At 36.7% G+C, this 23,339-nt stretch overlaps 1 long non-coding RNA gene across 1 annotated transcript in view; it reads right to left on the reverse strand.

The window, feature by feature from the left end:
• Nucleotides 1-867: 867 nt before the first annotated feature.
• The window catches only part of LOC111821134 (uncharacterized), a 40,590-nt gene continuing 18,118 nt past the window's right edge, over nucleotides 868-23,339 (reverse strand). The window contains exons 3-4 of the long non-coding RNA XR_002824599.1: nucleotides 9,909-10,019; nucleotides 868-2,177 (exon numbers count right to left, since the gene is read on the reverse strand). This is a non-coding gene — a long non-coding RNA (uncharacterized LOC111821134). The remainder of the gene's footprint in view (nucleotides 2,178-9,908; nucleotides 10,020-23,339) is intronic.

Raw genomic sequence — 23,339 nt, forward strand, 5'->3', positions numbered from 1 at the left:
GGAAGAGTGCGGCTACAATTTATGGTAGATACAGTTTTTGTGAAGAAAGTAAAGTCCAGTGAAGGGAACAATCTGACTGTGATCTTCCTTTCTAGTTTCCCACTTTTCCTCTTCTTTAGAGAATTCAGTATAGCAAAGACATTGCCCCATCCGTGTGCTAGTAGTTAAAAACACATTGGTGTATGTCACTGATCACCAGCAGGACTTGCCCATTTGAATCACTAGGAGAGGCTTAAAAAATACCAATACCCAGACCACACTCCACACCGGTAATCAGTGTCTGGGCATGGGGCCCCAGCATTGCTTTGTGTGTGTGTGTGTGTGTGTGTGTGTGTGTGTGTGTGTGTGTGTGTGTGTAGGACAGGTGATCAACATATACAGCCAGGATTAAGAAGTACTGTTGTAAATATACACAGAGACTGTGTGGAAGTCTAAGCTTCTTACTGTATTTTAATCAACAGTTCTCCAGTGAGGCACAATATGAAGGGAGCCTCTTCCGCTGCTCCTGAACTTATTTAGTGCTTCCCCCCCCCCCCAGAACTCTAATTATTATCATGTATCTTGGACTGTATGATCTATGCATTTTCTAAGTTAAAGGGAATTTTGTATTACAGAAATAGTGTTTCACATACAAGGTAGTAGGTTTAGTGATTAAGAGTGGTAGCCTTTGAGTTAGGCCTGATACTGGGCATTGTGTTGCCATTAAAAAGTTACTAAACTCTTTTCTTTTGTTTCTTTAACTTCAAATGAAATTAGAAAACAGTACTGACTTCCTGTGTTGGAGGTGGGGATTCAGTGATATAATTAATATAAAGTATTTAGTAAATAACACATTTCAGTTATTTATCATTGTCTTCAACACCCTTATCATCACATTGGCAGATAAATAAATAATACATCTGGAGGTTCAAACAGTTATGTTTCTCTAAACTAATTGGAAAGTCACCAAGATGTTACACAAAGCTGTGAAGCTGTGTCTATTTCATAATAATGGTTACTCTTCTGAATAGAAATTCAGATAATTCTAAGATCTAGCTTCAAGCAGCCTCTCTTATTTTTCAGTATAATCCAAAATAAACAACTTTAAGCCCATATCACATTGAACTACAACCATGCTTTGAATACAACATGCCCATCCCCATCTTTATTCTTGTACTCTTTTCTCTATCGATCGACATTTCTACCTGTAGAGATCCTAATGATCATTTAACATCCAGATGAATCATCTGCTTCCTCCATGAAGATTCCCCCTGCCTAAAAACTCTGTCCACACTCGAGCTATCATAGTGCTTGGATTGGATTTATAATCTCTCTCAAATCAATTCATTGATAACATAAAATTTAATCAATATACAAGAGACAAGACTATTCCGCAACCCAACTGAAAGAAAAGTTTTTCTACTACTTGAATCTAAACATATTTTTAAAATATTCAAACCTTCTTCAATTAAAACCCACAACAGTACTTCAAGTCAGAGACGTATAAACTATTGGAATAGTATTTCTTCCCTTTCAAGGACAGGAATATTAGCTTCTTGCTATTGCTGATACATTAACTTAAGGCAAAAGTAGACCAAGAATAATTTAAATAAATCATTTAAGATTGAATATGACATAGATTGGACATCCCATTAAGGCTACCAACAAATCATTGTCCATTCTAGGTAAAGAGGAAGGAGATTAGAAAATTGAAAAATTTTGAGGACTTTGCCCTGACAGCATGTCCCTTATACCAACGTTGGGGGTGTTTGCAGAGTTCTGACGTTACCGCAGCGGTCCTGACCTACCTAACACTAGCGCTGCTGCCTCCAGGGATGCGCTTGTGCGAGTGGTGTCTTTGACGGACAATTGTGATTATCCATAGACATCTCTACTCTCCCATTATGACTGTCAAATCCATTATTCTTCATGAGAACCTGGCAGAAGCTGACTGCATGCACTCTGTAGGCTACATTTAATTATGTTCTACTAGTAAGCTGGGATATTTCATATCGTAATAACAATTGCTCGGTTCACATGTTTTCTTTTGGGAGGCCAGTCCTAAACAAAAGTGCCATGTTAGCTTTCTGACCATAATGCCATGATACCACCTTTAACTGAAATGCTCTTTATTAGTGTCACAAAAGCATTAGACTGCAAAGCTGGGTCATTGTCTCCAGAAGCTCCCATTGTAATACCTGCACAGGGGAAATAAACAGAAATGATATGATTCTTGGGAAAAAAGCCAGGAAGGGACACTTTCCTGGGTAATAAACACCAGACAAAGGGCAGAGCGGAAGTGTAACCATAGGCTAGACATTTTACAGGTAAGGGCAAGATGTTAAAATAATTCTTCTGTATATCAAGCCAAACATTGTGATGGTCCTCTCTTTATGCTTTAAATTCTTCACAAGTGCTTTTATTTGAAATGATAATCAAGATTGTTTCTGTCCTTTAAATTCTGAGATGTAAAATTCAATATCGCTGAAATCCAATATACTTTTGTTAATTTGCAGTCAATAATTATTCTAATACAGACAAAAAGGTACATTTAATTTACCGGATTAAAGCAAGACAGAGATGCGATACATAAATAGGGAATATTTTAATTGTTCTTTCTTGCTATGCTTGGGAAGGTAGACATTAGACACGATCTTAGAATCATGGAATAGTCCAAATTCAAAGACAAATGATCATTCTTTCTTATGATGCAGCAGTAGGAAACACAATTTTAATTACTTCTTTTCCATGTTCATTCTACTTTGTTAACTTCTTAGAAAGATAAGTATGCATAAAATATAACTCAGTTGTCTATTCTACAACATATGGTTCATGAATACCACTTCAATTTTGCCTAAATATTGTATTTTACTTAACAAAATCTGTAAAATTGTAATCAAAATTCTGTAATAGAGACTATTAAAACAAAATGCCAAAAGTCATAGCTGAAAAATTCAACAACTTTAAACAACCTACTAATAAATATTTATATATGGATGTTTGCAAAGAATATAATCCTTTGGCAATTGGAGTAGGCTAAGGGGAAAAGAAGGCGCCCTAATGGCACAGTGGTTAAGCACTAGGCTACTAATTGAAAAGTTGGTGATTCGAACTCACCAGTGGCTCCACAGGAGAAAAAACCTGATGGTCTATTCCCATAAAGATTACAGCCTAGGAAACCTATGAGACAGTTCTACTTTGTCCTACAGGGTAGCTACAAATTGGAATTGACTGGACGGTACACAACAATAAGGGGAAAGAGTTACTATTTCTTATACTTGTATTTTTATTTTTAATTTATGTCTTGTTCTTACTCCACATAGGCTGTAGGAGAAAATCTGAATACAGGAGTTTTTTTGTCCATAAATCAGTTGAAATGTGCTAAGGCTTCTTTTCACATAATGAATTGATACATTTAGTCACTTACATACATGAAAACCTTTTCTTCCCTCCACAATGGGATTCTCAGTCTTCTCTTTATTTCTAACTATTGCTGTTTATGTGCCATATTACTTCTCTAATTTCCTTTTATCTTTTCTTTATTTTGCAATGTCTCAGAACGTGTCTCTTTAAGACAAGTTAATTTAGCCAATTACTCCAGTTTGGTTGAAGATAAAATCTTTAATTTATCCAGGCTTCCCTTTATTCTTTCTAGGATACTTTTTCCATTAATTTCATGAAACATTCTAATTCTCTAGTTTAGAGAAAAGTTACTTTCGTCCGTATACACGCACACACACACACACACACACACACACACACACACACAGTCAGGTGCAAGCCAATATATACTTACAGCTTCCAAACATCTTTTTTCCTTTTCCTTTGTTAGCTAATCACTTTTTTCTTTTTTTTTTTTTTTGCCTTTTCAAGGTATTTGAAATACTAATGGATTGCAAATTGAAATATATACTTATATTTAACATGTAGTATAAGATATTTAAACTATTTTAACTCATTTGCATATTAGTAAAACTAAGTTTCAACTCCTTTGTTAAGAGAATGTTTTGATAGAATAAAGTGTGAGGACCTAGGATGCATGAATAAATGTTTGGGGGAATGGGGAATTATTACTGAGAAAGGTAAAGAGAGCAGTACAGAAAGTTTGGAGCACTTGAAAACAAAAAACGTCTGTTTTTTTTTTTTTCAGTTAGCTATTTATTAAAACATTGCACATACTAGTTACTGTTTTAGGTGTAAAGGCCAATAAAAAATTTCATTCCTGATCTTAAAGAGTTTACAATCGAGTTGGGGAGAGAGGTATGATATATAAAATGATGTGTGTGCTGTATGAATACTTGTAAGGAAGTAACCAACCCTAGCTACGGGCCAGTTTCCAAAAGAAGGGACATTTGAACTGGGTCTTGAAGATGATAGGAACAGCTTGAAATTACCTATTTTGTTGATTTCATACTTTTGATGTATTCTCTAAGAAAATTATTAACATAGGTATTTCCTGTATAGTTTGACATGTCTAAATATCTTCTTTCCTATATGTATATGTACTGCTTCTGCTTCTAATTCATGATGACCTAGAGGAGATGACACCTGTTTCAGGAATTCAATTTCATTCCTAAATATATGATATCTGCTGCTTTCATGCATAAATGATTTCTTTCATTCATACTGTATAAGTGATAAAAATGACACTGTATAAATTATAGCTCCCAAATACAACTCTGTTGATTCAGATCATAAGAAGATCATGACAATAGAAAATGTATTACAGATAACCAAATATGTGAATATTTTGTTTGTGAATATGTTTATTTGTTTTTAATTCTGGGGTCATAATATTTGAACACCTTTACCAATTCCCTTGACTGTATCCTTCCTGAATGAGTTACATTTTGTTCCCCCTCACTCTCAGAGCACACTGTTTGGACCTCCTAATACATTGCCACCACTTTAATGCTTGCCTTAAGCTCTACCTTCTAGAGTGCCAAGGATAACATAATTGGTGCCTCAGGATGGGACTTTGGATTGGATTACTTAGCTCTCTGAAAACCAAAACCACTGGCATTTAGTGACATCATAATTACTTAAACATTCAACTGTGCTTAATTAGCTGATGTGCAAGTGGAGGGCAAGGCATTGAGAGGCCAAAGACTGTGGCACTTAATAATTATGAAAACTGTATTATTTATGATTGTGATGTTGGGAAATTACTTCTGACAACAATAGACACCTTACATATAATAGAATAAAAAAGCTTAGGGCAGTTACTTTCCAAATTAATACATAATCAGAAAGTCAGAGGACACTAAGTTCTGAACTTGCTAGTTTTTCTATAACAAAGTTAGGACCTTCAGAACGAGAGTGGGACACTGACACCTGAGATGGACAATGGGTAGATGGAACCTGACAAAATAGAACCTCAAAATTATAACCTCTCTGTATTGTCAGAAAACATACTTCAGTCTCCCCTTACCTGGAGATGATGCAATGACCTCACATGATGCAGATGCCCTGTAAAATGACACTTATTCTTTTTACAATATGCCTCCATCACCCTACATTGCCTACAGGCCATAATCAAAGTCTACTCTCAGCATACTCTATTAAGGGGAAGTCAAAGCTAAACTCCAGGAAGAAATCATCTACCTTGGAAAAGTAATAGTAGCTGGCTAATATGCACTTGCAAGACCCTGGGAAGTATGTATGGGTTTGAGTCTTGAGACTTAAACTGAGAAGGAAGGTGGAATACAAGACTAGATAGGCTCAGAATCTCAGGACTCAGGATTTAATACTTTAGAAAGGACTATTGGAGTTAGGCAATAGTTTTCTGAAATTACACCTAGAAGCCTGGACTCAATGATGGCCAAGAGTAAACAAAGCGGGCATGCAAGAGGTTAAAGAGGGATGCAGAAAGTTCTAATATATGAAAACGTTATACTGTTATAACATTATAAATGTTATAATGACTTTCTATGTATAGTTCAGGAACCCACCATGTAACCAAGTGATATGATGAAGGATCCTCTGTTCATTAGGGCAGTAAGGAAATGCACTATTGGAGGCAGAAGGGGAGTGCTACAGTCTTTGATAGCTTGGTAATGACTATCCTCTAGGCTGAGATTTTTAGTATTTAATGATGCCATTGACCTGGAATCTGGTAAGGCAGAGGTCATGTGTGTTAGTTATCTAGTGCTGTTACAACAGAAATATCACAAGTGGGTGGCTTAACAAACAGAAATTTGTTTCCTCACAGTTAAGGAGGCTGTAAGTCTGAATTCAGGGTACTGGCTCTAGGGGAAGGCTTTCTTTCTCTGCTGGCTCTGGAGAAAAGTCCCTGTCTCTTCTCAGCTTCTGTTCCTCAGTTCCTTGGTGATCTTCATGTGGCCTGGCATCTATCTTCCCTCATCTCTGCTTGCTTGCTTGCTTAATCTGCTCTTTTACATATTAAAAGACATTAATTTAAGATGCATCCTACATTGATACTGCCTCTTTAACATAACAAAGAAAACTCATTCCCAAATGGGATTATAACAACAAGTATAAGGGTTAGGATAAACAACACATATATTTGGGGGACACAATTCAATCCATAAACCAGGTAAGGGTAGTTAATCATCAGAATCAAGATGTATATAAGCACCACAAAGGACAGTGAGGCCTGACTGGCAAACAGGCCTTGACCATAAAGATTCAATGGTGGCAGCTAACAGATCGTGATATTCCCAGGGCAGAGACAAATGGATAGCTAACTAGGCTGCTACATAATTTATGCAATTGGAAAAAATTAAGAACAGGTTAACACATAGCTAATGACAGATGTTGCAGTCAGAAATAATGGCTACTTACCAGTTTTTAAATATAGGCTATGTCATATACTCAGGATGGTACCCCCTTTGATGGAAGGGTAGGCTGGGTTAACTTGAAGAAGGAACTTGTGCAGTTCCAAAGCACGTATATACAGAAAATATTTCTCCAATTGTTCCCAAAATAATCATGTAGCCATTTGCCAAGGTAACTGTGTACTGGATAGTGAGAAATATGATGATTGTTTAAATACTATTAGATATGGGGTTTGAGATGACAATGATACCTAGAGATATGATACGTCACCATACTTCACCAATGAGAACGGGGGCTTACGGAGACTAAGTGAAAATATAATTCTAGTTTGAGGTCATCTTGCAGGTCTGTGGACCCACCATGTGGTCACTTGCTTAGGGAGCTGACATACTGGGAGGCCATAAATTGATATGCTTAGTATGAGTAGTGGACTCTATTGCATATAAACACTGTAGACTTCTCATTTTCCTTTAACTCCCTCTCAAGGTCAGCAACTTCTCCATGCTGAATCGTCCCTCAGTTTCAAGATTTGATGAAATGCCCCATCACCTAGCATGATGTTTGGTAGCCTGAGCAACTGACAAAGGACTAGACAACACAATCTGAATACTTGCATGAGTTAACTTCCCATAGAGGAAATTTTGACAATAGGAAATGGAAGACTGGAATAAATTAAGCTGATACATTTTCCCTCCCGTCATGGATTGAATTGTGTCCCCCAAAAATATGTGTATCAGTTTGGTTAGGCCATGATTCCCAGTATTGTGTGATGGTCTACCATTTTGTGATTTTCCTATGTGTTGTAATTCCTAATGTCTGCCTGTGGTTAATGAGGCAAGATTAGATTATGTTAAAGAGGATTAGAGTGGGATGTAACACCCTTGCTCAGGTCACATCCCTGATCCAATGTAAAGGAAGTTTCCCTGAGTGTGGCCTGCACCACCTTTTATCTTACAGAAGAGAGAAAAGGAAAGGGAAGTAAGCAGAGAAGCGGGACCTCACACCACCAAAAAAAGAGCAGGAGCTTGTGTCCTTTGGACCCAGGGTCCCTACGTTGAGAAGCTCCTAGTCCAGGTCAAGATTGATGACAAGGACCTTCCTCCAGAGCTGACAGAGAAAGAGTAAACCTTCCCCCTGAAACTAATGCTCTGAATTTGGATTTCTAGCCTCCTAGACTGTGAGAGAATAAATTTCTCTTTGTTAAAGCCATCCACTTGTGGTATTTCTGTTATAGCAGTACTAGATGACTAAGACACCGCCTTTCCCCTTTCATGGACTGCTCTGTGGTATGGTTTCTTCTTGCAAATGTTTCAGAGAAATCCTACATGCCAAGCAAACATACCTTCAGAGCAATCAGTTGTTGTCATCATAGTGAATTGTTTTTTGTCTTTAATTGTCTCACTTCCTCCCTGCTCCTCAACCTCACCACCCTAGACTGGGACTTTCCAAATAGTGTCAACACGTTGATCCTTGTCTCAGGCTCTGCTATAGGGTAGCAAGATTAAGACACTCTATGAATATTTGAAAAACAACCTTTCTCCAGCCAGCTAGATGTTTTGTAGACTCTTTGACATGTTCTGTTCCGTCAAAGTTACTGAGTGTGAAAATTACAGATTTAGTACATTTTTTTTAAATTTGACACTGATTATATTCTAATTAGCCACTGTGGGAAAAACATCATAAAAATCCATATCAAAATGCCGTTAATTTTGTCTCTCACTCACTTCTTTTAGAGATTTTTAAGTAGGTAAGTTGAATAAGAATGTACGCACTCACCTCCTTTTCACAACTACTCCGTTACTTTCACTTTTAAATTTTAGTGTTCATGACTAAGCACTGTATCAATTTCTCTATCTCTTCCAGCAAGGCCATTTCCTCTCCTTCTGTCTCAGTTACTGTCTGTGTTATCAGGTAACTTAAGGTAATAAAAAATTTAGCTCATTCATACAGCATATACCAAATAATTTGTGTGATAGGTTTAAAAAGGTAAGTGAGCTGACAGCCATCAGGGCCAAGTTCACAGAAGGCTGATTAATAGAGGGTGATGAGTAAGAGCAGGATGGAGCCCTGCCCCCAGGTGGACAGCTAGTCAGAAATTATTCTGGAGATACTCTGGAAGAATGCTGGAGGATGGCAAAGAGTTTTAACAAAAAGCCACAATTGCTGCCTGTCATGGATTGACTTATGCCCCCCAAAAAACGTGTGTATCAATTTGGCTGGGCCATGATTCCCAGTATTGTGTGGTTCGCCATTTTGTGATTGTAATTTTATGTTAAAGAGAATTAGGGTGGGATTGTAACACCCTTACTAAGGTCACATTCTTGATCCAATGTAAAGGAAATTTCCCTGGGATGTGGCCTGGACCACCTTTTATCTTACAAGAGATGAAAGGAAAAGGAAGCAAGCAGAGAGGGGGATCTCATACCACCAAGAAAGTAGTGCCAGGAGCAGAGCGTGTCCTTAGGACCCGGGGTCTCTGCGCGAAGAAGCTCTTAGTCTGGGGGAAGGTTGATGAGAAGGCCAACAAAGAGGGAGAAAGACTACCCCTGGAGCTGATGCCTTGAATTTGGACTTCTAGCCTACCAGACCATGAGAAGATAAATTTCTCCTTGTTAAAGCCATCCACTTGTATTTCTGTTACAGCAGCACTAGATGACTAACACATTGCCCAACAGATATAAATGCCAAAAGGAAAGACCAAGAAGAGTGGTGTGTTTTTACTACAAGTTAGAGGGCATCTGTGTTAAGTGAGAAATAAGCTCTACCCAAGTTAAGATGCCTTTGCTCACTACAAATTGTATGTCACTTTTCTGGTTTTAAAGGGCAAAAATAGTCCAACAGATAGGTTCTAATATGGCATAAATAATTATAGCCCAATAAAACTCAGTATTTCATAAGTGTTCTACATAATCAGTAAGAACAAGGGAGCTGGAGGGTTGGAATCTGAAGATCATTGGTCTTTTAGTGAGCCTGGAAAACTTGTCAATTTGGTCATGGATGAGGCCTTTGAAAGTATGTAAATAGCAGCATTGACCTCATCTGCTTTTATATTAATGATCTAGAATTCACTGCCAATTCAGAACTTATTGGAAGGAACTTTAGCAGCAAGAAACTATAGTGGCTAAGCTTACCTTGAAGTCAGCGCAAATGGTAGAAGCCCATTGTACTGTGACAGATGAATTCACTGCCAACAAAGATCACATTGCTGAAGTTTGAGGCAAGTCTGAAAATATCTAGGATCCCTGTCATTAAAAGAGATTAACCATTCATCAGTTTAACGAAAGTTGAAGGAAACATTTATTTCATGTGTTGAAGAAACTTGAAGAAATTAACCTCAATGCAGGCAACGTGATTAAGGCAAGAAATTCCTTAACATTTCCAGTACTAATACAATTTAGTATTATGAAACTATCTGACAAAGAAAACTATGCTTTGCAATGTTAGAGTGTAAATTACCATGTGTATTATACACCACCCAAAAACTAAAGTAGTGAGAATTACTCAATCACAAATCGAAGTTGTCTTTTATTATTTCCAGATTGCCCAGCAAATAAAAACTTTTTTAATCTTGCAATTAAAATTATTCAGTTTAACATGACTGAAGTTTGGAAACGTATCAAGTACTTTTTATACTATATAGAAAATTTATAATTCAACAGTAAGATTACGGAAGAAAACTCTAATATCATCAAGTATATAAAATAATATTTAGTGTAAAGTTCAAGTAAAACTTAATTTGTGTTGTAAAGCATAATTTTTGTTAGATTTATTTAGAATAAAGTGTGTGATATTATAAATTACAATATTTTATAATAATAAAATACATGCTTTGTATTAAGTAGAACTTGGTGCATTTTATATTCTGTAATTTACTAAAGAGAGATAGGATGACATATAATTATATATTGGCTGTGTATAATGATTGAATTAGATAATGGCTAAAACATACCACAAGTATAAATTTAAGACTATTTTCAAAAGTGAGTATTAAAAAATTGCTTTATCCAGTTCAAAGTAAAACAGTAATACATTCTAAATAAAAGTTATACAATTATATTTTATTTCATAAACCTAGCAAATCACTTAAGAGTATTAGATATACATTCCCAAACATGTTTTCCAATTAATATGCTTTTTCTGATTCTATTCCTTTGGACTTGAATGCCCTATGATTAGTAATCACCTGGCAAAATCTTATTAAAATGCCTCATTCTTTATTGATTCATCCATTAATTTATTAAATACACAATTATTGAGTGAACACTATGTGACAGGCACTACTCTAAGTTCAGTGAATAGGACAGGAAAGTCTGTTGTCATTGTGGAAATAATGTTTTAGTAAAGGACTCAGAAATTACCAAGTAAACATATGATTAATTATGAGCTCTATGATGAAAAAATGATTAGGATAATGGGTAGAATCATGGGTAGAACCATGGAACTATGTAAATAGGGTGATCAAGAGTGGACTTTCTGAGGAGATGATATTTAGACAAAAATCCAAAAGAAGTGAGATCTGAGAGTGAGTGCAAAGGCCCTGAGGTAAGAATATTCAAACAACAGAAAATACTTTATGGAGAAAGCAGAGTAATTCATAAGGAGAGTATTAACAGATGAGTTTGGATAGCTATGCAGGATTTGGATAACATAGGGCCTTGCAGATTATAGTGGAGATTGAGTTTTTTTCTAGAAATTTGGACAAGATTTTGATGAAATCTCAAGAATAATTTCAAACTATCACTCTTGCTGCTATGGGAAGAATAGGTTGTAGAGGTCAAAAACAGAAAAAGAGAAACTAATGGTCTGAATGAAATATATTTCTTGCAGTAGGACCACAGTCACGAGGTTTAAGAGAGAGGTGGTGTGAAGGAGTGCAATAGAATTCATCTTTAGTGCTTTCTTTTGGGCTGTGGGTGAGATGCATGTGCTGGTATGTGTGGACGTGCTTTGTGATGGTGGGTGTGGTTGTGGAAGTAATGTTAGTGATAACTAGGAGAAAGTTGGTGAGGGTGAAATATACTTTTCTGAAGACCATCAATCAGACTATTCAACTGTTCCAGAATTGTGTTATTTGCTGATTCTTAAATAATTCTGAATGGTCGTCCTTGTTCTCAACTCTCCTTGTAAATTGACTGGGACTGAGAAGGATAGGATAGACCAATGTTGTAAAGAAGTTCAATGCAAGGGATATGGTGTGAGTTAGGGAGTTAGGTCATGAAATTCCAGTAAAAAATAAGTGAGGGAAACAATTGCCTAAAACTCAATCTGTGGTGGAGACAATGCTGTGTGTTCACCAAATCATTTCCTTTTTTCTTGAGACCACAACTAGATACTTCCATTCTTTCCTAAAGTTAGTTGACTGAGTTCTGTTCATTGAAAGATGGGAGAAAGTGATTATGCCACTTCCAGACCTGGTCCCTGTCATCTACTCTGTGACCTTGTGATGGTTAAGACTGTGTGTCAACTTGGCTGGGCCATGATTCTCAGTGTTTTCGCAGTCGTATAATGTTGTGATCACTTCCCTGTTGAGATCTGGTATGTGATCACCCCCATGATGGGATCTGCTGTGAGTAGCCAATCAGTTGAAAGGGAGTTTCCTTGGGTGTGTGGCCTGCATTGAGTATAAGTGGACATTCTGGCAGAGCTCTGGGGCTTTTTGCTTTTCTGGATCCTGCAGCTGGCTCCTGTTCATCTGACCTCTGGGTCTTGGGACTTGAGCTAGCAGCTTACCTGCAGTCTTGCCTGCCAATCTTGGGATTTGTCAATCTTCCCAGCCTGTGAGTAAGTGCCCTGCCGTCTGACCCGCCGATCTTGGGTTTGCCAGCCCCTGTGGCTACGTGATTCGGGAGAAACCACTGTCTTAACCCACCGACTTGAGTTGTTCCAGCCTGTACAACAGTGCGAGCCATTTCCTTGATATAAATCTCTCTATATGTATGTATTTATACACTTTACTGGTTTTGTTTCTCTAGATAACCCAGCCTAAGACAGACCTTCACACAACCTCAAATAGAAGATGAAATAGAATAATCACATGAAGCAGAGCCCTCCCTCCCGACAACAAACCTGCATTAGACAATCTCATAGCCAGAAATAAACCATTATTATATAAATATAGTAAGATTTGGAGTTGTTTATGATAGCAGTTGGCTAATCTTGTATAATATGGCATCCTAAGTCTATTCTTTCTCTGAAATACCTGCAGTGAAAATGAAAACTGTTTTATGCTCTACAGCTAAGAATTAGGGCAAAAGATACCCAAGTAAATGCAATCTAGAAAGTGGTAGCATTTTTCTTTTTATGCCAACAATACGTTGTTGTTAGTACTCTCTTAAGCTCAAAGAGGAGAAGCATGTTAATTTCTTTAATAGAAAATGAGAGTCCTGAAACCATTCCATAAAAGTTGTTTCTGGTAGCTGAAATGGATGTGCTAAACTGACCTCTTAAAAATGTGACATGTAAGAATCATTTTTCCAAAGAAAATTTCATCCTAGGGGCTTACATATGCAGAACTATTTACATACTCCATTTCCTTATCACCAACTATTTTATTAATTATTAAATACTAATAAGCATAAACATAAGTGAGTAGGGATTTCAAATGGGCACTCATTAACTTCCTCTAGACTGATAATGCAGTGTTGTTTTACAGTATACATATTATATATGATCAAATGTTTCTTTTTGCAATTTTATGTTAATTATTAAACTTAGAATTAACCATTATGAATAATTATGAACATCTTCTACTCATTGCCACTATCATTCATGTTTTTATGACAAGGACTACATCTTAGAAAAAACCTCATTACACTCAAATATCATTTGTGTGCTTTGGGCTTCAACCTTTTAAAGTATCAGAGAAATAACTAACATATTCAATAGCAATTTAAAAACTGCCTTAATGAAAATAATGAGAAAAACAAAATTTTCATTATTTTTTCTGGATACTTTTTGTTATTTTTCAAACACTATTTTCCTGATATAGTTAGTATAAAAATAAACACAAACATTGATTTTTTTTTCTGTAAATGATGTTGAACATTAATATAAAATAATATTTGTGTAACAGGGAAGTTTTGTTGCATTATCAACCTACAATTTGTTCCATCAGAAAAACTGTTACTTTGATTTATTTTTAATAAACAACAGGAAAAATTGTTTGGTTAAGAGAAAGACAAAGCATAATGGAAAATGTAAATCCATCGTCTTACAGTTCATGATAATTAATCATATGAGCACAGTCAAATCTATGCTTTCCAAAGTAAAAAAGTTGAAGGGAAAAAAAAAAGATGCATTTAGTTTGGAAAAAATTTTGTTGATATGGAAAAAATAGCTGTCTATTTGGAAACAAAATAGCTCTGAGCATTGTTCATATAGGAAACAATTCTCCACAAGATAGAATTAGGAGCGGTAGGAAGAATTTGTAGGGAGAGAGTTTCAGGCTTTGTATTTAAAAAATGACAATTAGAATCATCTGAAATTGAAATGAGTTGCTTGCTGAGAGAGCAAGTTGCATTTCACTGCATATAAATAAAGGAGATGATAATTTGCTGGAGCTGTTGTGGATGCATGTGTAGACTGAACACAGAATTGAACTAGATGACCTCTAGGGTACCTTTTGAAGTTCCTGATGGCACAAATGGTTAAGCACTTGACTACTAGCCAAAAGGTTGATGGTTCAAATCCACCCATAAGGAAGGGAATGTGGGTTGGTGGGTAGCTATCTGCTCCTGGGGGGGTCAGTCTCTGAAGAGGCTGACAGCTGAAGGTTGTCCAATGTAACCACCCTCTCAGCACCTAGAACAACCACATCTTTGAAGGGAGATCAAAGCAGCACGCCTCCATATCCATCATCCCGATAGAAAGTTAATTAACTGATTGGTGTTATCATGACACGAATGCTCCTTTCTCACCTCCAACCATCATTAAAAACCTGTTACACCCACAAATACCTCACATGAGTGGTGTGTGTGTGTGTGTGTGTGTGTGTGTGTGTGAGTGAGTGAATCAAGAAACAGTGACTGTATTTCAGTCTATGGCTAACATTTTTTTTTTGCAGAAAATCAGCATATATGGCGCAGGAATGTTGATCCATAAACGGAAGTACTTCAAGGGTAGCCTTGGGTCTAGTGCTCAGAGAAAATGTAAGTACTCAGGCCTCCCCCAAATATCTGGAGAGATTGGAAGGAAATTGGGGCGTTTACCAGGAATTCATGCCCATTTAGTTTAGGTAACCCTAAATGCATATTATTAAGTGAAAGAAGCCAGGCTGAAAGCTACATATGATGATCCTAAATATATGACCTTCTAAAGATCCCTAGGTAGTGCAAACAGTTTTCACTCTCTTGCTAACCTAAAAGTTGGTGGTTCAAACCTACTCAGTGGTACCATGGAAGAAAATCCCTGGATATCTTCTTCAGTTAAAATTATAGCCAAGAAAACCCTATGGAGCAGTTCTATTCTGTAACACAGGGTCAGCCTGCGTCACAATTGATTCAACAGTAATTAACGACAACATACAACATTCTAGAAAAGGCAAAATTATGGAGAAAGTGCAAAGATTAGTGGTTGCCATGGGGTTTGGGATGGGCAAGGGAAGGTTTAATAGATGGAGCACATAACATTTTTATGGTAGTGAAACTATTCTGTATGATTCTACAATGGTAGACACATGACATTAAGCATTTGTCAAAACCCATATTACTATACAACACAAAGAGTGAACCCTAATGTAAACTATAGACTTTAGATAATACAATGAATCAGTATTGGTTCATCAACTGTAACAAATGTACCACAGGAATGCAAGATGTTAATAATGGGGGGTGGGGGCAGGGTTGGAGGGAGGGGATATATTGGAACTCTGTACTTCCTGCAAAATTTTTCTGGAAACCTAAAACTGCTCTAAAAAGTAAAGTCAATTAAAAAAAGTTAGAGATCTCTGCTGTCACTCAGATTATTGAGTAGTATAAATCAAAAAAACTATTACCATTGAGTCAATTCCAACTTATAACAGCCCTACAGTACAGAGTAGAACTGCCCCCATAGGGTTTCCAAGAAGTGCTTGGTGGATTTGAACTGACGACCTTTTGGTTAGCAGCTGAGCTCTTAACCACTAGGCCGTGAGACCTCCATAGATGGTTAATATTTGTATATTGTTTCACATTTTCTAAGCATTTTCATGTATACTATATCAATTGAGATATGCTGTATCTTGTATGATATTTTGCATCTTTATGTTGGTTGGCATATATCATTGTTCAAGATCCAACTTGGGGATTTCCTTGATTGTTTGGGTCCTGTTTCTTTACTACCCATGTGTCTTGCAAATATCGCTACCCGAGTACATAGACCAGAAAATCAATAACTGCCTTAAAATGTTTTCTCCTATACTAGAATGGAAGCTGCTCAAAGGCAAGGACTATATCTTGCTTTGTATTACCAAATCCAAAATAGTGCCTAACACACAGATGGTATTTATTATATGTTAATTAAACGATGTAAGAGTAAAAAAGTAAAAGGTGACTGTCATCCAATTTTTAAAGATCCAAACAAAGCACATAAGTGATCAAAATAAAAAAAAGAACAAAATGAAATGAGGAAATACGTTTAAAAAAATACAACATGCATGCCTTTTAAGTGTATGTTAATATAAAATGTATTTATATAATTTTTATTGTACATGTTTAAAATATGATTAACTTAGAAGCATCATTAAAATTATTTTCTTTGGACCTTTTACTAGTGGTAAATGATGATGTGTCTTAGCTACAACAGTAGCTACAAAGAAGAAAAAATATAAACATGGTTATTTTAATGATTTTTGCTCTAATTTTGTTAATGTAGGGTAGAAAAATATATATATATACATATACATTTTACCTTATTAGTAAAACCTCATAAAAAGTTGTTCTATTGCTGGTGCAAAATGACTTTCAAATATTTCTAGCTTCAGATCATAGCTTTCCTGTAGCTACCAGTTGCTGGCCCTGAGGTATATTTTCATGTAGTTAGTTATATGCTTTGTCTTTTATCTCTAGCCAGACCTTCCTTTCTTTCATCGCTGTGGTTTTATGTGTGGGGTAGACTGTTGTTGCTGCGTTTCTGTTGTTTTTTTTTTAAATTGGGGGAGGTATGGGTCAGAGTTGGGATTATTCTTCTCTGAACTTCTTCCAAACTGTCTGGGGCTTAGATGCCTCAAACTGAATTCAGCATCGGTGTGGTCTTCTCAGAATTGCAGGAGACCTTGTCAATCTTCAGTGAGATAAGAAATACATTCATTTGAAACTTAATAGAATTTCTTCGGTTAACTATCACTAGACTACAATATGTTTAAGCACTGTCTCCTGTACCTCTCCTTGCAGTTTTGAGTTGAAAAGCTGACATTAGCGAGCCAATATGTCTTTTAGTTTTAAATAGCTCTTTCGTAAAGGTCATTTTCTTGTTAAGTATTATCATTTATCTACTGTTGTGTAACTACCCCAAATCTTCATGGCTCAAAACAATCATTTGGCACATGATTTTGTGAGGTCAGGAATCTGGGAAGGGCTTGGTTGGGTGGTTCATCACTAATCCACGTGGCATAAGCTGGGGCAGGAGGAGCTGAACAATCCACTTTGAAGATGATGTCTTCACTTACATATATGACTCCAAAGTGTTCCTCGGCTCCTTTCTCTCTTTCTATATGTTGTCTCATTCTCTAGAACCTCTTCAAACAGCTTAGATGTTTTGCACTTTCACTTCAAAACAGAGTTTGGATACCTTTAAACAGTGGCAGTTCTAAAAAACAGCTTATGGCCAGAGAGACAGGATCTCTAAGAACATGGCAGATCTCATGTAAGCCTCATTACTGGAAAACGGAAATAAATTCCTGGGAGAGAAGGAGCACATCATGCCTTTAATGTGCCTTAATAAACTGAAAAATTAGTCTTTCCATAAATATGAGTAACCCAATAAGTTTTGCATCCTTACAAGTGACAGGAACAGAAAAGGGGATAGAAAACTATACAGACGGATGATGAATAAATTTATGCTCCTTGTCTGTGTAAAACCTGTTAGATAAAATATTTTTACTTCATTCGAGAACTTTGTCACCTTTAATCTTTTCTATAGACCTCTTTCTGTCCACTTCCCATGTGGTAATTTCCTTTACATTTACTTTCCAAATCTAACTCCTCATATTATATGAGGCTGGACTTCTACAACCTTCAAGAATAGTAGTCAGGGTCATAGGCCCTATAGAGGTGGGCTTCTAGAACCGAATTACTGGCATAAGCAAAAAGTCACAATATGGTTGTCTACAAAGCAGAAGCTAGAAAGCTCTATGCACCTGGGGAAGCTGCAAAGAAACATGTGATCTGGCTGAGGTCTGGGTAGAAAAAAAGCCATCCTTGAATAAAGAGAAATGCAAGCTGATGTTACAGCAGGTATAAAACCCAAATTTACATCATGTGTAATTAAGTAAACCTTGGAATGAAATATTAATATCAAAACTGGTCAGAGACTGGTTAATTTCCTGGTGCTATAGAAAAGTCAAATATAAAACTGAACCAGGAATGCATTTTCACAACCCAGGGTATAGGAGACTCTTATGGAAAGAATCCTCATTGAAGATGAGCTTATCATTAAAAAGAGGAACAAGGAGAAAAAGAAATATATAGGAGAGACAGTAAATCATATGATGCAGGACAGCACTATGTTACTGGGGATTATTATAAGAGAGAGACTGGAGGTTTCATTGGTTTGCTGTTAGTTGTAAAAAAAATGCATATGTCATAAATATGGCCCACTTTTTTTTTTTTTTTTAATCTAAGTGATGCCAACTCACTGAGATGAAAAACATGAGAACGAAAAAAATGAAAGGGGATTCAGAGATAATTGTCAGTTTTGTGGAGCCAGTGGATATGCAAATGAAGTTATATAAATGAGGCCACAAGTGAAATGGGTTAGAGATAAGAGCTGCATGTCAGAACAAAGAGATGAAACAGGAACAGTGTGCTAAGTAGAAAGAGAAACAGCCAAGAATGGGACCTTATGGCACAACCATGTTTAAGGGATGAAGTAAGGAGGCTGAAAAATAATGATTGCTGTTGTTAGGTGCTATCAAGTTGGTTCCAACTCATAGCTACCCTATGTACAACACAATGAAACACTGCCCTGTCCTGTGCCATCCTCACAATCATTGCTATGTTTGAGCCCATTGTTGCAGCCACTGTGTCAATCCATCTCACTGAGGGTCTTCCTCTTTTTCGCTGACCCTGTACTTTACCAAGCGTGATATCCTTCTCCAGGGACTGGTCCCTCCTGATAACATGTCCAAAGTATGTGAGACGAAGTTTCACCATCCTCACTTCTAAGGGAGCATTCTGGCTGTACTTCTTCCAAGACAGACTTGTTTGTTCTTCTGGCAGTTCATGGTATATTCAATATTCTTTGTCCACACCATAATTCAAAGGCATCAGTTCTTCAGTCTTGCTTATTCATTGTCCACATGCATATGAGGCAACTGAAAATACCATGGCTTGGGCCAGGTGCATCTTAGTCCTCAAAGTGACATTTTTGCTTTTCAACATAAAGAGGTCTTTTGCAGCAGATTGGCCCAATACAATAAGTCGTTTGATTTCTTGACTGCTGCTTCCATGGGTGTTGATTGTGGATCCAAGCAAAATGAAATCTTTGACAACTTCCATCTTTTCTCTGTTTATCATGATGTTGCTTACTGGTCCAGTTGTGAAGATTTTTGTTTTCTTTGTTTGAAGTGTAATCCATACTGAAGTCTTTGATCTTCATGTGCAAGTGCTTCAAGTCCTCTTCACTTTCAGCAAGCGGTGTTGTGTCATCTGCATATAGCAAGTTGTTAACGAGTCTTCCTCCAATCCTGAAGCCATGTTCTTATATACTGCAGCTTCTTCCATTACTGTTCAGCATACATATTGAATAAGTATGGTGAAAGGATACAACCCTGACACACACCTTTTCTGATTTTAAACCACTAAGATTCCTCTTCTTCTGTTTGAACTATTGTCACTTGGTCTATGTACAGGTTCTGCATGAGCACAATTAAGGGTTCTGGAATTCCCATTCTATGCAATGTTATCCATAATTTGTTATACTCCACACAGTCAAATGCCTTTGCATAGTCAATAAAACATCTTTCTGGTATTTTCTGCTTTCAGCCAAGATCCATGTGACATCAGCAATGATGTCCTCGTTCCACATGCTTTTCTGAATCCAGCTTGAATTTCTGGCAGTTCTCTGTTGATGTATTGCTACAACTGTTTTTGAATTATCTACAGCATAACTTTATTTGTGTGTGATACTTATGATATTGTTCAATAATTTCTGCATTCTATTGGATCACCTTTCTTTGGAATGGGCACAAATATTAATCCCTTCCAGTTAGTTGGCCAGGCAGCTGTCTTCCAAATTTCTTGGCCTAGACAAGTGAGCATTTCTAGCACTGCATCCGTTTGTTGGAACATTTCAACCGGTAATCTGTCAATTCCTGGGGCCTTGTTCTTTGCCAATGCCTTCAGTGAAGCTTGGACTTCTTCCTTTAATACCATCGGTTCGTGCTCATATGCTACCTCTTGAAATGGTTGAACGCTGACTAATTCTTTTTGTACAGTGATGCTGTATATTCCTTCCATCTCTTTGATACGTCCTAGATCCTTCACTATTTTGTGCATAGAATACTTTGATACTGCAAATCGAGGCTTGAATTTTTTCCTTCAGTTCTTTCAGTTTGAGAAATGCTGAACGTGTTCATTCCTTTTGGTTTCCTAACTCCAGGTCTTCACACATTTCATTATAATACTTTGTCTCTTAAGCCTCCCTTTGAAATCTTCTGTTCAACTCTTTTGCTTCTACATTTCTTCCCTTCTCTTTAGATACTCTACATTCAAGAGCAAGTTTCAGAGTCTCTTCTGACATCCATTTTGGTCTTTTCTTTTTTTCCTGTCTTTTTAATGATCTTTTTGCTTTCTGTATGTATGAGGTCCATGATGTCATCTCACTCATCTGGTCTTCGGTTATTAGTATTCCATGTGTCGAATCTATTCTTGAGATGGTCTCCAAATTCAGGTGGGCTATACTCAAGGTCATACTTTGGTTCTCGTAGACTTGTTTTAATTTTCTCAAGCTTCAACTTGAACTTGCATATGAGCACCTGATGTTCTGTTCTGCAGTAGGTCTCTGGCCCAGTTCTGACTGATGATATTGAGTTTTTCCATTGTTTCTTTTCACAGACGTGGTCAGTTTGATTCCTTTTTCCATCTGGTGAGGTCCATGTGTATAGTTGCTGTTTATGTTGTTGAAAAAAGGTATTTGCAATGAGAAGTCATTGGTCTTGCAAAGTCCTATAATGTGATCTCTGGCATCATTTCTATCACCAAGGCCATATCTTCCAACCACATATCCTTTTTCTTTGTTTTCAAGTTTTGAATTCCAATCACCAGTAATTATCAATGAATCTTGATTGCATGTTTGATCAATTTCAGACTATAGAAGTTGGTAAAAATCTTTAATTTCCTCATTTTTGGCCTTAGGGGTATGTAAATTTGAATAACAGTTGCATTAAATTGTCTTCCTTGTACGGTATGGATATTATCCTATCACTGATAGCATACTACCTCAGGATAGATCTTGAAATGTTCTTTTTGATGATGAATGCAATGCCGTGCCTCTTCAATTAGTCATTCCTTGCATAGTAGACTGTATGATTGTCTAATTCAAAATGGCCAATACCAGTCCATCTTAGCTCACTAATGCCTAGGATATCAATGTTTATGTGTTCCATTTCATTTTTGACAACTTTCAATTTTCCTAATTTCATACTTTTTACATTCCATGTTCCGATTATTAATGGATGTTTGCAGCTATTTCTTCTCACTGTGAGTTGTGCCACATTAGCAAATGACGGTCCCAAAAACTTGACTCCATCCACGTCATTAAGGTCGACTCTGCTTTAAGGAGGCAGCTCTTCCCCAATTGTATCTTGACTGCCTTCCAACCTGAGAGGCTCATCTTTTAGCACTATATCAGACAATGCTTCACTCCTATTCATAAGATTTTCACTAGCCAATTTTTTCAGATACAGACCACTAGGTCCTTCTTCCTAGTCTGTCTTAGTCTGGAAGCTCTGCTGAAACATGTCCACCATGGATGACCCTATTGATATTTGATATACACAGCTTTCAGCATCACAGCATCAGGAAAATCACCACAGTGCAACAAACTGACAGACCTGTGGTGGTATGTAATATTATACCTTACAAAAAAGAGGAAATTTATTAGGGAGTTGCAGTACAATATTCAGAAAAATACACCCTAATCACTAAAGATAATAACATCTTAAAATAGATTTGTTTGAAGTATCTGGTTAAACAGTAGACTAGACACAGCTAAAGTGATAAGGTATAAATTTAAAGATTGTTTTAAACTAGTCAAGCCTAATTTTAAAGATGTAAATTAAGAAATGAATTCATGGATTGAAGTGGTGCATCAAGCTCCAAACAGGGTTACTATAAACCAGCACACACCTGCTAAGAACAAGTGAAAATGAAACTTCAAAGGCAAAGAAAAAATCTTAAAAACTTCAAGAAAGAAGGACAGATTCCATATTAAAAAAAAGAAAGATTCGCAACACACTTAGCATTAGCAAAAAATAGATGTAAGCAAATATTGAACTAGTATTTTCAATATGCTCAAGGAAAATATTAGTTTCAGTTTTTGTAGCATTTTATAACTGCTAAGCTGTCATTCAAATTTGGAGGGGCAAATATAACTATAATTACTTCTCAAACCAATTTTTTATTTTGAACAATTCCAAACCTTCAGAAAATTTGCTAGTTTAATGAACACTTGCATGTGTTTTACTTAGAATCACAGTCATTAATATTTTTCTACTTTTCCTTTCTCCTCTCCCTGCCCTACATTCTTTTCTCTCTCTCCCCGCCTCAGTCTGTACATATATTTTTCCCTGAATCACGTGAAAGTCTGTTGCAGATGCCATTACATTTCACTCCTAAGTACTTCATCCTAATAGCAAAGATACTTGCCTTGAGACCATAATACCATTATCACACTTAGGAAAATTAACATGGACATTATAATATTATGCATTATAGAGTTCATACTCAAATTTTCTGCGGGCAGAGGCTTAACTAAGGTACAGCAGGTAGGGTGCGTGCCCTGGGGACCAATGTAGGTGGGGCGCGAATGAGTAGTTTCTATTGGCCATCACAGTTTCCATAGCCAGCTGTGAGACATCATTCAGCAATTTAACACTAATTGCCCTTGGCCTGTTTTCCGTACATAGGCCCCTGCAGTGGTGTAATAAACTCTTTCATAATTGTATATAACGAAGATTATCCAAAATCCAATCAAGAGTTGTGCATTGACTTTGATTAACGCATCTTTTTTTTTTTTAGTTTAATTTTTTATTTTTTTTTTATTGTACTTCAGGTGAAGGATTACAGAACAAATAGTTTCTCATGAAACAGAAGTACACATGTTGTTTTATGACATTGGTTAACAACCCCACAACATATCAACCCTCT

Source organism: Trichechus manatus, unplaced genomic scaffold, assembly GCF_000243295.1.
Source record: "Trichechus manatus latirostris isolate Lorelei unplaced genomic scaffold, TriManLat1.0 scaffold00067, whole genome shotgun sequence".
Classification (NCBI taxonomy): domain Eukaryota; kingdom Metazoa; phylum Chordata; class Mammalia; order Sirenia; family Trichechidae; genus Trichechus; species Trichechus manatus.